Here is a 15,809-nt window from a genome sequence, read left to right as displayed (position 1 = left end):
TATCAACAATCGATTTACTATCAAGCGTTACCCTATTTTTAACCTACCTCCAAATGTGATATTAGACTTAAATCATGATGGATTCCACCTTGTGGTACTCTATAGACCACCTGGCCCTTTTTTTTAGAAGAATTTAGATATTTTGTCTCAAATCTTTTTGCTCATTAAGAATAACTCATTAGAGTTACTGTTAATTTTAATATTCATTTAAATAAGGCCTTCAACCATAGGTGTTATTTACAATGGGCACGTGTCCCCACCAACTTTTAAATGCATAATGACTTAAAAATTAAAAGTAGCTTGAACAAAGTCCCATTAAATGCAGCACCATGATTTCCAAGACCTATTACAGTGCAGAAATGTCTGGGCTGCTCATTTAGTAGAAACTGTAGCTGCTGTCACTTTAGAGGTGACAGCGCCACAGGTGGATGGACAGGAACAGAAATCAATTCCACCCGGCCAAGACGGAGGTGTGGCAAATTGTGGACTCACCTGGCCATGCCTCTGAACAGGTATGCAGAGGGTGTATCACTGCTGAGCAGGTTATCAAAGGCCTTTTCTCTTCACACTCTTGAACATGACTAATTACTGAGTAAAAATACACATTACATGAATGAGTCACTACTTTTATTAACATAACTCACTTTAAAGTCTTAGGGAACATTTCAACTGTCAGCTAGTATTTATGTTTCTGTTCATTAATGTCTGTTCAGTCTCTCTCAAACAGGCATTTGTGTTTCTGCTTGTTCTTCTTCAATCTTCTTTGAGGCTTCACTCTATCACATTGGTCAGTACAGAATGACATCCAGGCCAGGTTTTCTTACATCTTCCCGAATACTTTGCAGGTTAGATAAAATCACAAGGGTCCACCTTGCTACCAGGTAGAACAATACAGTAGATACTTACTATTTACAGTAGGAGATTGCAGGCAAGGGACCAATCAAGTTTCCATACAAGATTAGCACAAGAAAAGGCATTTTTTTGTTTACCTGTTTGTTTTTGTCTTTTAATAGTGTTTTTGTTGCTGTTATTCTGTCATTAAATCTCTTTGAATATGACATGCAAAGTTAAAATGTTGTTGAGTTACACTGATATATACCTAGTTTTGGTAACCCTGTAAATCTGGCAACCCCGTTTCAAAGCCTGCAGGATGGAGGATCAAATCTCTAAAGCTTTATTTCTAAGTTTTCCATCAGAGAGAATAACATCTCTTCTCACATCAATGCCTGAGCAGCTCAAATATTGAAAAAAAAGGAACATTCACATTTTTAATTTAAAAATTAACATTTAATGCAATACAAAATCACGATAAGCATGCAAAGCAAAATTAACAGAAAACAATTCAAACAATGGCTGGCTGGTGAAGTTTCTCCTCTTGGTATGGAGAGAGGAGGTGACAATGTCACAGTGGGTCCATCAATAACGCCTTCTTTAGAGAGGCCAGCAGAAAGGCTTCATTGCCCTCTTGTGGTGAAAAAATCTGACATCAGTCTACCTTACAACAGGCCTCCCATGAATCTCAACTAGAATACTGTATGTAAGGATGTCTGTCACATGAGGCACATGACAAGGTAGGAAAGAGAAGGAGTGTGTGCAGCTTGAGAGTACTCAGACGTTTAACCTGACAAGTTGCAACTTAATGAAAATGCCCAAATAACCTGTATAGAACAATTAAATAGCCTAGATCTTTTTAAATAAATAAATGTCCTTGGACACAGGGATGAGCAGGCAGACAAAGGATTAAAGTCTGATATATTATCAGATAATTGTAGGTTCAGTCATATGAAACACAATAGACCAATACCTTCTATAATGTAGCCTATAATGACATGACAAGACAAAAATGTCTTCTTCTATGCCCTTTTATTTTAATCCACAGAACAAGGAATGCATGAGCATATCTGATTGTATGTAAATTAAAGAGCGCTCTGAGGTCAGGTCTATTTTCATGTTTGAAAATAGACCATGTTTTTTTCTGCTTTCTAGAAACTGGTGTCCCTCAAGGCTCAGTACTAGGACCACTTCTGTTCTACATACACTAGATCACTAGGCTCTGCAATCACATCACATGGATTCTCTTACCACTGTTATACAGACGACACCCAACTGTTCCACTCTTTTCCCCCATCCTCCAATACCCATGTTGCAACGCGCATCTTGGAATGTCTGGCAGACATCTCTGCTTGGACAACTGCGCATCACCTCAAGCTCGACCTTAGTAAAACTGAACTCCTCTTCATCCCAGGGAAAGACTGCCCTCACATGGACCTGTCAGTCACTGTCGAGGACATCACGGTATCGCCTTCATCAACGACGGACTATCCTGCACCCCCAACATCACTGCGGTGGCCCTGATCCTGCAGATTTGCCCTCTACAACATCCACAGGATCCGGTCTTTCCTCACAAAGGAGGCAACACAACTCCTGGTCCAAACGCTGGTCATCTCCCGTCTGGACTATTACAACTCGCTCTTGGCTGGACTCCCAGCCTCTGCGACTAAACCATTGCAACGTATCCAGAACGCTGCAGCGCGCCTCGTTTTTCAATCTACCCAAATTCTCCCATGTGACCCCCCTCCTCCGTGACCTCCACTGGCTTCCTGTTGCAGCCCGCATCCGATTCAAGACAATGGTACTGGCCTTCACGCCGTCAATGGAACTGCACCCATCTACCTCCAAACACTAGTCAGACCACACGGCCCAGCACGAGCACTATGCTCTACTACATCAGCTGGCCGGCTGGTACCGCCATCTCTGAGAACAAACAAAGTTGCGAAGTTGCGATTCTTCTCTGTTCTGGCGCCCCAGTGGTGGAACGAACTACCAACTGCCATCAGGATGGCAGAATCACTCGCCATCTTCCGCAAAAGACTCAAGACCCCCCTTTCTAAATTAGAAATTAACAATATTTGCTTAAAGACAACTGTTAAATCATTGTCACTGGCCTTCACAGGGCCAGTGAGGGTCCGTGGGCTCATGTGAACATTGCTCTCCAGCTTCCCCAGCAGGAGTCTCATTTTAGATTCCACCATGCCAACTCTAATGAAGCAGACACAACAGTTTTCAGAAAGAGGAAGTTGCTGCAGCTGTTGGAAATCCAATATTCAAACCGTTTTCTCCGTCAAGAGAACTACAGGCGTTAATCAGAAGTGCCCTTACCCAAAGATATAAGATTGTCTACTTAAACGTCTACAGTCGTTCTGGTTTTACTTAAACTTGGCTCTTCATTGTCTTTGCTGTGTGTACTCACCATTCAAGATGCTGCTTCTCTGGAGCTGAATACACTTGCAGCAGAATGTAATGCCTTGACACATAAGAGACAGAACAATGTAACAGCATTGTATCTTTGTATACAGGCTGGAATCTCACTACATTAATCTTATCTCCTGTTTTATTGATAGTCATGGTTGTGCTGCAGCAGGCCAAGCTACAGCACAGTGAGGAACATCACCGAACAAAAATGGACACTAGTTTTTCAGTTTCTTCTGTTCGACTGAACTGAACTGAAGACGCCTCTAATTGGGGAAGACGAAGTTTTACAGTGTTATCAAGAAAACAGAGGTATATGTTTAAAATATCAAAATGATAAACATGTCCACAACTGACCATAAATCAGCTGAGTGACTCCAGACCTCAATTGATCCCCCACTGTGAGGATGTTAAGGATGGAGGGAGACAAATTGAAGCCGGTGTTCTGCTGTGGGTATGCTGGGGTGATGATGGGCATGAGGTGGCAACGGCCACTCGGATTCATTCAAGAAGCCCCTTGGATGAGAGGTGAAACGTCTTCAAGGAACTGAAAGTCCAGTTGCCTACGATATAGCACTTTGTAATACTGCAGTTGGGTTCCATAATCTGATGCTCACCGTTGAGACTCCTGACGCAGCGTTTATCCAGATTCTTCAACAAGCTGTCCTTGAGGAAATCCAGATTGTCAGGATTTGTCAAAGATCAAGTCAATCTGGAAAATAACAGGAGCACAAAACACATGATGGAGATACACTCAAACAAAGCTTTAACGAAAGAGTTATTACTTTTTTCTGTGGCCAGATCACCTAAATCCTGTCAAAGGTCAGGTTGATGACGGGACGAACGTGTCTTTAATGACCTACAGACAACAATGTGGTCAGTTACTTGCACTGGGGAGAAATGTCCTTTAAAGCAACACTAGGTAGTTTGGACTCATTACTACCCCCAGCTGGTTGAGAAGCGCAATTATCTGTTACCAGTGTCGTAAATACTGTTGCTGTATGAGCGTCCCTGGGGAAAATGAATACACATGAATTTGTTGACGGAGCCGGCGAATCACGAAATCGTCTGAAAAAACTTCACTCGAGTGCCAACAACAAGCTAGATTCAGAGATAGCAGTTGGTAGTTTGTTAGCATATAGGCTACACAGCACATTAGCATGCTAGAATTATTCTCATACCGAGTTGGTTATAGTGATTGCACCAACTAAGTTACTTCCAAAACACGATGCATGGGCGTGAATGTGTTTAGTAACATCTGAAAATATAACTATGTTTTCGGGAGTTACTAAATACAATCGCAAGTTGACGTTGTGTTTGGTGTAATAACTACAACCAACTCGGCACGACAAAAGTAAGTAGCATGCTAATGTTACCGATTACAACAATAGCCTAACGTTACCTCCCGACCACACTGTTCAACAATTACGTTGATTATCTGCATGAACTAAGGAATCTGCAACTTTTCTAGACAAGACGTTCATAGTGTTTTAGTCAGGTAGTCATCGTTTACAGTCACTACATGAAAACGTGCAAGCTATCGAAATGGACAGCATTAGATTATCTCCCGGCCTTATTATGGTTATAAACTGTGGACAAATAGTGCCCCAATAAACACCACATAACAACAAATCAACTCAAAGTAAAAGTCGGTAAGTGTTGAGACACAATAGTTTTTTTCTCCACCAGTCATATGCTACTTCACATGTTCACTTAATGATGTCCCCATATAGAGCTGTACTTATCCTGTTGATAGATGAGGTTGACAGAAGCATTGACCCCATGTTATGAAGGGTTAAGACATTGGAGAAACAAGCCAGGATAAGAGAGAGAACACAGCTGCCTTTGTCTCTGTAACAAAGTTGCCTGCACATGATGACCTTGTAGTGAGCGGTATCTGTCTGTGGAATGATAGCAAAGTGTGCCTTAGAGGAACTCAAAAGTAGTGCAGAGCAGTACAGGATGAGACAGGAAGAGAACAGGAAGAGGGAGGGTCTTTCCACAGGGCGATGTCTTCACGGATTGGAGGAATCGTGTTGCCAAGAGGCTGGGACCAGCCTGTGCACCAACGATAGGAGAAGCCAAGTCTAAACCATGGCCTCCTCACCTTTTTTGACCAATGAGAAGTTATAACACCTCAACAGCAAAAATATAACTGTTATTGTAATGTGAATATCTGCATCCTTTTTCTGGGCGATGGGTTACAGAGTAACAGCAATCCGCTGACTGTGATTTGTCTAACAGAGAAAGGTCCATGATCATGCTTGCTTAATGATACAATTCTAAATAAATAGTTAAACGGAACGTTGTTGTATGTCTTCACTCAAACAAACGAACACGCCGACATAAGATAATAAATATGTATATATGTAATATATGACTTATAAATCCAGTAGCATCAAGGCTAGGTCGCCATCAGTCTTGAAACCCATTTCTTACTCAGCTCACGCCACCCAGTGTAAGCTGGTCCAATATTTATCCGTGTCCGGGCTCTGTTCTATCACTTTCTGTTTTTCTTTTCTTCGCCTCACCAGACAATACCTTCTTGGCTTTTTCGCTGGCTCGGCCATGGCGTTGGTTTACGAAAAATCCAAGTAGCTGCTGGCTAAATCCACCGACGAATAAACGTGTGACGTATGCCGTAAAGCAGGTCGCACTAGACGCCTTTACGTCAGATAGGTTCCGACCCGCTCTGAGAAGTTACACAGTGCGGTTTCTGCCGGCGCGACCCCCCTCAGGCTGCAGAGACATCACCATCCATCCTATTAACCGTTTTTCTACCACTTAACTGAGTGTAGAAACATTATTTTAAGGTCGAAAAACTACCTAGTGTTGCTTTAACATATATGATGAATAAAGTATGATATATAATGAAGCACTGATATGGCTAACCCTTATTTCTTTGACCTCCTTCTGAGCTTTCAGCCTCTCAAACAAGGAGGTGAAGAAGGCTGTCCAGGAATCCGGTTCCAACACAACATCCAACATCAGCACCTGTCAGAACAGCACAGATTTATATGAGACATTTTAATGGTTGAATATGACCTGAACCAAAATCTCCACCATGTACTTTGAGAGAAATACAAGCTGCCACAGTCCTGACCTGCTCTCACAGCTGAGGAAAGAAAAGTGTACCTTTGGAGTGAACTCCCAGATCATACGAACCAAATGGGAAGATCTTTCCTCCAACTTTGGCCATTTTAAAAAAATGCTAAAGAAATTGTGTAATCTTTGCATAAACATGTTTTCAGTATCATATTTGGAATCACTTTATACACTACACTACAGATAAAACAGAAGTCTTACCATGATTTCACAGGTTTCTGAGAGCCGCTCCTTATAAAGTGACAACTGTAACATTTTCTCTGCAAATAAAACATAAAAACAATTTCAAACATTGTCTCATCCACTTGTGGTCAGCCACTAACATTAACTTCCCCTCCAAAGTGTATTCATGACTATATGAAAATAATTAAATGGAAAAAGATGCATCATGCCTGTGAAGCGGCTCCAAGTTGTCCTCATACATACCACATGCCTTCAGAATTTGGGTCATCTCTTTGGTCTGGATCAGTTTAGCCTCTTCAGGCAGATCCTCACTGATGTGACGATGATGAGAGATCCCAAACCACTTTGGTACGTCCGGCAGTGGTGGCGCCTGGCTCTGAACTGGACTGAAAAGGGACAATGGTTTGTTAGTAAATTAGATATGAAACAGACATTAAACACTGGTATAGTAAATACGTGCACAGCCATTAAAGCTGCTATTTGCTATTTGTGTAATGACTGTTTTATATAACTTGTCAAATAATGGCGCTTTGGAATGGTGGCCGACCTGTCCTACAATCCCAGAGCGTCATTATTTGACGAGTTGGGAATGAGACTTAAAAATTAACTTTTCTTACAAATAGCACCTTTAAAGACAAAGGAAAAGGTGTAAATATAAGGTGAGTTAGCCTCCCATTGTGCTAAGAAATCTGAAATAAGTTGTGTCAGCTAAGTACATAACATCATTACCAGTCAAAATTATTAACAAAATGCAAGTTCAGCTGAGACTGTGAATTGCAGATGTCCTGTACTGATCATTTATCCGATTTAGCTTTACTAAATCTTTTTAAATAAGGAAGAAAAGCATACATACTGAGACATAGTAGGGACAATTAAGCACTTTGAAACACTTGTTTGAATTGAAAGATGACACTTAAACTCTATACACATGAGGGGGAAAAACATGACACGTTGTGACGGTTTTAATGTGAGGGAGCGTTTGGTTGTTCCTTTTTTTTTTTAATGGGGTGCCAGTCAGGTCTCTCTCCTAACACATCAGATAGTTATTATTTGATTTCTCTCTTTTTTCTTTTACCCAAACACAATTTTAAACCACACACACACAGCCAAACCCCACAAAAGCAATACACATCACAGTGTACAGCTCATTAATTAACCAGAAACATAGCACTCAATCAACATAAATCACAAAAACACTTCTTTCAATGCAAAGCCAACAATTCAATAATCAAAGTCCAGGGCAAAATCAGTTCGTTAATAATCAATGTTCAGTCATTTTATTTTGAAGAGGAAAAAACGGAAGAAAAAAAAACTCTTCAAGGAAAAAAACTCTTTTCGGAACAACAACAAAAAACACAAGCCGAGAAGAAGGAAACGAAAAAAACGGCTCGGTACCTGGGAGATCAGTCAGTCAAGTCTGTCTGTCTGTGTATCTGTCGGGGGGGGGGAATCCGCTCCGGGAGGAGATGCGGGGTTCCAGGAAACAGCTGATGCTGCGGATGTTGCCGGTGGAGGAGTGATCCTGTTCTGATCGCTATCGCCAGATAATCCGTGAGGTTTTACGGCTCACTATTAACGGGAGGAGATGCGGGGAGACTGCAGATGATGCGGTGAGGATTTTCGGCTGACTGTTAGCTACTGAGCATAGGAGCTCCGACGCCATCGATAGCATAGTACTCTCTGTCAACCCACCGCACAGCGGCAGAGGTGGAGATTTAAAAAACTGGCGCCATCAATGCCAGGGCGAATCGGCGCCGCACAGCGCACCGAGGAGGCGGACAGGAGGGCGTGGACAGCCTGGCTGTCACACTCCTCCCCCCCTGAGAGAAGTCGGAACAGAGGGCTTACTTCCGACCTCCCTCAGCCTTGGTTTGCATGGGTCCAACCACATCTGGGGTGGAGAAGCCCAGGAAATCTTCTTCATCACTGTCCTGCTGAAATATTTCCAGGAGACGATGACGCTGCTTCCGGTCCACCTCTTCAGCTGTGGGATAACAGGGCTTCATCTGGGCCACATTAACGACACGCAGATCTTCTCCAGTGTCCTCCAAAACCACCTCATAAGTTAAAGGTCCCACCTTCTGGGTAACACGATAGGGGCCTTTCCAACGAGGGGCCAGCTTTGCAGAAAAAGATTGGTCAACTTTTGAATAAGGGTGAGTGCGGATCCAAATGCGGTCGTTGCATGCAAAGTCTCCCTCTCTTCTCCTTTTATCATAGTTGTGTTTTTGCCTCAGTCTTGCTTTTTCCAAATTGGTTTTTACAAATTCTTTGAACTCTCCTAGGCGGCTTGCGGTGGCATAGGCGGGTGTGTCTGGGTCACTCAGTCGGGGATGCAACTCAGCATCCAAGGGTCCCTTTAAGGGACGACAGAGGTTGAGCTCTGCAGGTGTTACTCCCGTAGATTCATGCACCGCTGAATTCAATGCGAAGCGGAATTCAGGTAAGAATTTGTCCCAATTTTTATGCTTGGTCTGTACGTAGGAGGCGATCATGGCTTTTATGTTTCGATTGACCCGCTCCGTCAGGTTGGTTTGTGGATGATATGGGGTTGTTTTCCGTTGTTTCAAATTCCAGCTTTTGCAGGTTTCTTCAAAGATGGCTGATATGAACTGGGGGCCTTGATCCGAAAGGATGTATGTAGGCACACCCCAGCGTGTAAGGATTTCCTTTGTCAAGGTGTGAGAGACAGTCTCAGCGGTGGCTCGGCGAAGGGGGAACATCTCCACCCACCTTGTATAGTAGTCGACAAAGACGATGAGATAAAGGTTCCCGTTACAGCTCCGAGGAAAAGGGCCCATGAGGTCAACCCCTAGCATCTCCCAGGGTCCAGTCACAATGGTCTGTTGCAGTTTCCCAGGAGGTTTGCGTGTCTCGGGTTTGTATATCTGACAAACCTGGCAACATCGCACATGATCTCTCACATCCAGACTCATCTTAGGCCAGTACACAAGGGCTTGTAACCGTTTATAGGTTTTGTATCGTCCCAGGTGGCCAGAGAGAGGGTCATTGTGGTAATGATGGAGAAGCTGGGGCCGGAGTAAAGGAGGTATGTACACTTGGTACAGAGTTTTGTATGGTAACTGCACCACACGGTACACTTTATCCTCTAACACTGTATATTTTGTTGTAAGGTTCTCAGAGATTTCACCATTTTCTATGATCTTCTCATACAAGGCACAGGTGTCAGCATCCTCCTGTTGAGCTTTCCAGATGTCAGCATCCATTACCTGTAGATTTTGGGTGGTATCCCTTTTTGACCGGAGTACAACAGCACACGTGGCGAGGGGGTTTTGGAGGTCAGCTACAGGAGCTCTTGACAATGCGTCAGGCACCGTATTGTACTTTCCCTTCCGGTACTCTACCGTGAAGGAGAACTCCTGGAGGCGAAGCGCCCACCGAATGAGCCGGGTGCTGGGTTTTTGGGTTTTGAAAACCCAAACCAGGGAAGAATGATCTGTGACTACTGTAAAAGGTCTGCCCTCCAGGTAATACCTCCACTTTTCCAGTGCCCATACAACAGCAAGACATTCCTGCTCGGTCGTGGAATAATTCCGCTCTGCTGGGTTTAAGGTGCGGCTGGCAAAAGCAAGGACCTGCTCTGAGCCTAGCCCCGTCTGTTGAGCCAAGACAGCCCCCAGGCCAACATCACTGGCATCTGTGTATACGACAAATGGTAAGTTGAAATCAGGATGTCCGAGTATTGGTGGTGATGTTAAATGTTGTTTCAGGGCCTCAAAGGCCGCCTGACATGAGGGTGTCCAATTGAACCTTGCTCCTTTCCGTTTCAGGGCATGGAGGGGCTCCGCTAGCTGAGAGAACCCGGGCACAAAGCGATGGTACCACCCCACCATTCCAAGGAACCTTTGGAGCTCTTTCATGTTCCGAGGTACAGGGAAGTCCTGCACGGCCTTGGTCTTTTCTGCATCGACCTCCACACCAGCAGCGGAAACAACATGACCCAAGAACTTCAGTGATGTCCTAAAGAACTGGCTTTTTTTCATGTTGACTGTCAGATTTGCTTCCTTTAATTTATCAAGGACAGCTTGAAGGTCGAGGTTATGCTGATCAAGGTTAGGGGAATAAATGATGATGTCATCTAAATACACCAAGCAGGTGGGTCCACGCAACTCTCCTAATACAAGCTCCATCAGCCTCTGAAAGGTGGCAGGGGCATTTTTGAGTCCAAAAGGCATCACTTTAAACTGGTAAAGGCCAAGGGGACAGATAAATGCAGTTTTCTCCCGACTGTTAGGGTCCATTGTGACCTGCCAGTAGCCACTGTTCAGGTCCAATGTAGTGAACACGGCAGCTCCTGCAAGTGATTCCAGGATTTCCTGTATATTAGGTAGAGGATAGGCGTCGGTGTGAGTTGCAGCATTTATTTTTCTATAGTCCACACAAAATCTCAGTTTCGGATCATTTTTCTTAGGAACCAGGACCACGGGAGCAGCATACGGAGAAGAGGATGGCTCAATGATGTTTTTCCCTAGCATTTCTTCCACATGCTCTTTAATCATTTGCAATTTACTGGGAGACACTCGGTAAGGTTTCTGTTTGATCGGCACTTCATGAGTGAGAAAGATTTTGTGAGTAAGAACTCCAGTGCAACCCAGCTGTTTGGTGCAGACATCCGAGTTCCTCTGTAGTTGACACAACAGCTGTCTTTTACCAAAATCATCTAGATGGGCATTGTTGGCGGCGACCTCCAAGAGATCTTGGCTTAGCGGCAGGGATAGCAGGCTGGTGGGGGCTATAGCAGAGAAGAAAGCAAGGTGGGATGGCTGCTCGGCATTTAACCTTCCTGTAGATTCTCTCAGAAACTGAAACTGGCGCTTCTTATTGGACTTAAACCAGTAACAGCTCTCAGAGACATCAAATTGCAGGCCAGAGAAATAAATGAAGTTGAGACCCACCACTGCAGGAAAAGCGAGGCTGTGCACAGACAAGATGACACAGGGTAAGGTCACGGATTGAGACTGAACTGTGAGAGTCATTTCACTCCATCCTAAAGGCTGTCGTCCTTCTCCATCCGCCAGGTACAAAGGTCCCCTCGTCCAGGGCTTCATCACATCCTGCTGCTTTTTTACTCCTGACCATACACTCTCATTGATTAGCGTGTATGATGAACCGGTGTCCAGGATGGCAGTTCCTTTCCATGGACCAATGCTCAATGGCACCATCAGCTGGCAGAGAAAGGTACTGTCAGGGGAAAACGTAGACGAGCCTGCTTCAGAATGGTTGTGGGGAACAAGGGAGCCAAGGGTGGCGTGACCTCCTTGGTTATAGGATGGGTTGTCTGGTTGCTGTTGCTGGGGCTTAGGTGAAGAAGAAGCTCGGTTTGAGTTGAATTGGGGGCAAGAGGCTGGTGCATGGGTTCCTTTACAGCGCCAACAATAGACTTGGGGGGGTCGATTATGGCTGGGTTGGTTTTGTCGCACGGGGTTGTCTCTGGAAGAGGCCAGTACAGGAGGGTCAGATGCAGCAGGTTTAGATGGTGGTTTCTTTACAGTCTTCCTCTGTTCATATTGCAGCTGATTCTCTCGGTCCTTCTCCAGTTGCTGACCCAGGCGGACAAGCTCATCAACAGAGGTGACTCGGCTGCTCCTCAGCTGACTGGCTAGCTGTGGGTTTATGTTTTTCAAAATCAGTTTAATGATCTCCTCCTCCTCAATGTTTGATTTCCAGCGTTTGCACAGGGCCTGATACATGTATGCAAAGTCACGGATACTTTCCCCCTCTGTTTGAACTCTATTCCGCACCCTTTCTGCCAATTCATCCTCATAATCCTCAGACAAAAATGCAGCACGGAACTGTACCTGAAATTCTCTCCAAGTTTGGACTTTCAGGCGGGCCACGTCCCACCAATCTCTTGCAGTCCCGTGGAGCACATTTCTCAGGGTGGCAATGAGCTCCTCATCAGTGAGTGGGTTAAGGGCCAAGAAATCCTCACATCGTTCCAGGTACTGAAGGGGGTCTGAGGGGTCATTTACTCCTCCAAAAGTAGGGAATTGTAGCCTGACAGGACATGCTCCCATGAACCTGCTCTTTGTTTCTCCTTGAATGGTGGACCCTCCAGGCGACCCAAAATTGACTTCTTGCATGTCTGGATGTGCGGTGGAGTGTAATCTATGTCGGGTTGAGATGAGCTGTGGTTGGGTCTGAACACTTGCATGCCCAAACGTGGTAGAAATTTTAACTGCGCTCACCTCCTCTGACAGGGTTTTCATTGTTTCTTTGCAACAGGAGAGCTCCCCCTGCAGGTGAGTTATGGCCTCTGCCACTGGGGTGAATGTAGAGTGAAGATCTTTGAGCAGTTCAGTGTGATGATGCTTTAACCTCCATCCAAGTGCTGCGTTAAATTGTGTCCTCATATATTCAAACTGTTGCTCCATGTGTTTGAAAACTTTATTTTGTTGCTCCTGTAGTTGAACAGTCAGTGTTTCAGTTACTTTGTCAGTATGGGAGGTGATTTGTTTTGTTATTTGTTTCAGATTTTCCTTGAGCTCCTGCTGGTGGCGATGTCCATCCTCCGAAAGTTGTTTCAGCTGCTGCTGATTCCTGAACCCAGAGGCTTGGGCCAGAGGAGGGGAAATGGCAGGCTGAGGTTCCTCTCTCCCTGCATCTGTATGTTCCATATTTTGAGGAATTAAGAGAGTTGTGAGGTCCGGATATATGGTGAGGTCCATGTCCAGCAAAGAATGTGATGTGAGAGGCAACTCCGGTGCAACTTTGGCCTCCACTGATCCTTCCATCTCTAACAAGGTCTGAGGCTGAGCTGCCATTTTATTTCCCTTTGTTCCTTTGTTTCCAAAAATAAACTTTTTCACAATTGCCACGGTTGCTTTGTTTCTTTGTTTTTGTGTGGTTGATCCTTTGAGCACAAGGTTTTCCGGTTTCTTTATATTTTTTATTTTTTTATTTTTTTATTTTATGGTCCCATCTGGGGTGCCATTTTTTATGTGACGGTTTTAATGTGAGGGAGCGTTTGGTTGTTCCTTTTTTTTTTTAATGGGGTGCCAGTCAGGTCTCTCTCCTAACACATCAGATAGTTATTATTTGATTTCTCTCTTTTTTCTTTTACCCAAACACAATTTTAAACCACACACACACAGCCAAACCCCACAAAAGCAATACACATCACAGTGTACAGCTCATTAATTAACCAGAAACATAGCACTCAATCAACATAAATCACAAAAACACTTCTTTCAATGCAAAGCCAACAATTCAATAATCAAAGTCCAGGGCAAAATCAGTTCGTTAATAATCAATGTTCAGTCATTTTATTTTGAAGAGGAAAAAACGGAAGAAAAAAAAACTCTTCAAGGAAAAAAACTCTTTTCGGAACAACAACAAAAAACACAAGCCGAGAAGAAGGAAACGAAAAAAACGGCTCGGTACCTGGGAGATCAGTCAGTCAAGTCTGTCTGTCTGTGTATCTGTCGGGGGGGGGAATCCGCTCCGGGAGGAGATGCGGGGTTCCAGGAAACAGCTGATGCTGCGGATGTTGCCGGTGGAGGAGTGATCCTGTTCTGATCGCTATCGCCAGATAATCCGTGAGGTTTTACGGCTCACTATTAACGGGAGGAGATGCGGGGAGACTGCAGATGATGCGGTGAGGATTTTCGGCTGACTGTTAGCTACTGAGCATAGGAGCTCCGACGCCATCGATAGCATAGTACTCTCTGTCAACCCACCGCACAGCGGCAGAGGTGGAGATTTAAAAAACTGGCGCCATCAATGCCAGGGCGAATCGGCGCCGCACAGCGCACCGAGGAGGCGGACAGGAGGGCGTGGACAGCCTGGCTGTCACAACGTGACCAGAATGCATAAATGTTACTCAGTCCCTCTACATTGTTTTGGTTCTGTTTTTTATTTTTTAAAATAAAAGATTAGATGATTAAACATCACTAGTTTGGAATTGTAACGATGAATTTTGACAAGAAGGGCTGGATTGAATGGACAGACTACTGTGGGCAGACTACATTCCCCCAAACACACAGTTTGATATTTGGTAAACAAATAAAATTACTTAAATGCCACGTGATTATTAATTTAGTTATATTTTAGCTTATCTATTCATATTTTCATATTTTCCCTAATATGAAAAGTATAGCCAACCTTCTGTGTTTAAAAATGAATTAATAAATATATATACATTGAAATAAAGTGTTTTGTTTTTTAAAGATATTTTAATATTTCTTAGATATTTAAATTTTTGTATTAAACATTATTTATAGTAGGCAGCTCTTTTCTCCTCTGGCTGGGCCCCTTAGTGGCAATAAGGGCCATGGCGTGTATCTGACTGTATCATTAAGTGCCAGATGTTTAAAAGTTTAAGATAACCTTTGCCTTGTAAGATGTAATGTACAGTAGCCATGTGAGCCACATGGTCAGTCAAACAGAAACAAACTTTAAGCAAAAATCATATAGACATAAGTTTAATATAATTTCCTGTAAATTAGACAGTTTAAGCAATTGCTTGGAAATAAACTTCTAATTTCAAAAGCACCAGGTTTTTCTTGCTTACTCAGTTACAATAAACACAATCCAAGAAGGCTCCAAGACACTCACATTTACTTTAAAGCAGCAGCCTGTCAGCTTCTCGCCCTTTACAGCTCATGATTTCCTAGTTGTTGTTTTTTACACAAGTAACAAAAGATGAGATAGAAAATGACTCTCCAGCTATCTCTACAAAACTGGCCGTGTAATGTTAATATACAGTCCCAGCTAGTCATGGAGGAAAAATCAGAAGATTGTCATTGAAAAACACATACAAATCCAAAGAAATATGAAGAGAAAATGAAATTATTTGTATGCCTGTGTTTTGTCATTTTTTCAGTGCCAAAACAACTTTTTTGAAATACCAATGTTTCATGCGAATGTCTCCTTGTTAGTTCAGGTTTTGTTTTCAATGACAGCCTTTATTTCATATAGATAGATGAACAAGTAAGAACATAAATACACAGATGAACACATCATCTGCCAAATCAGGGAGCATCAAGAGGATTCACTGCTGCCCATTTCCGTTTTCGCTTTAATCCCATTATTTAACCCGCGAAAACATTCCTATCGCAATCTTTAAAGTTTTACCAATCCTCTCCGCTGACACTGGTATAAAACGATGAACCCAGCGAGCAGTGTCCTGCTGTATTCAGCAGCCAGGACCAGCTCATCTGTTAAATCTTTCTGTGTCCGTCACAAACAAAGAAGCACGCAGCGCGTCACGTGCTCGAGTGTCGGAGAGCGGAAGTGGAAACTCTTGTCTT

Source organism: Pagrus major, chromosome 5, assembly GCF_040436345.1.
Source record: "Pagrus major chromosome 5, Pma_NU_1.0".
Classification (NCBI taxonomy): domain Eukaryota; kingdom Metazoa; phylum Chordata; class Actinopteri; order Spariformes; family Sparidae; genus Pagrus; species Pagrus major.
This window is presented reverse-complemented; position numbering follows the sequence as displayed.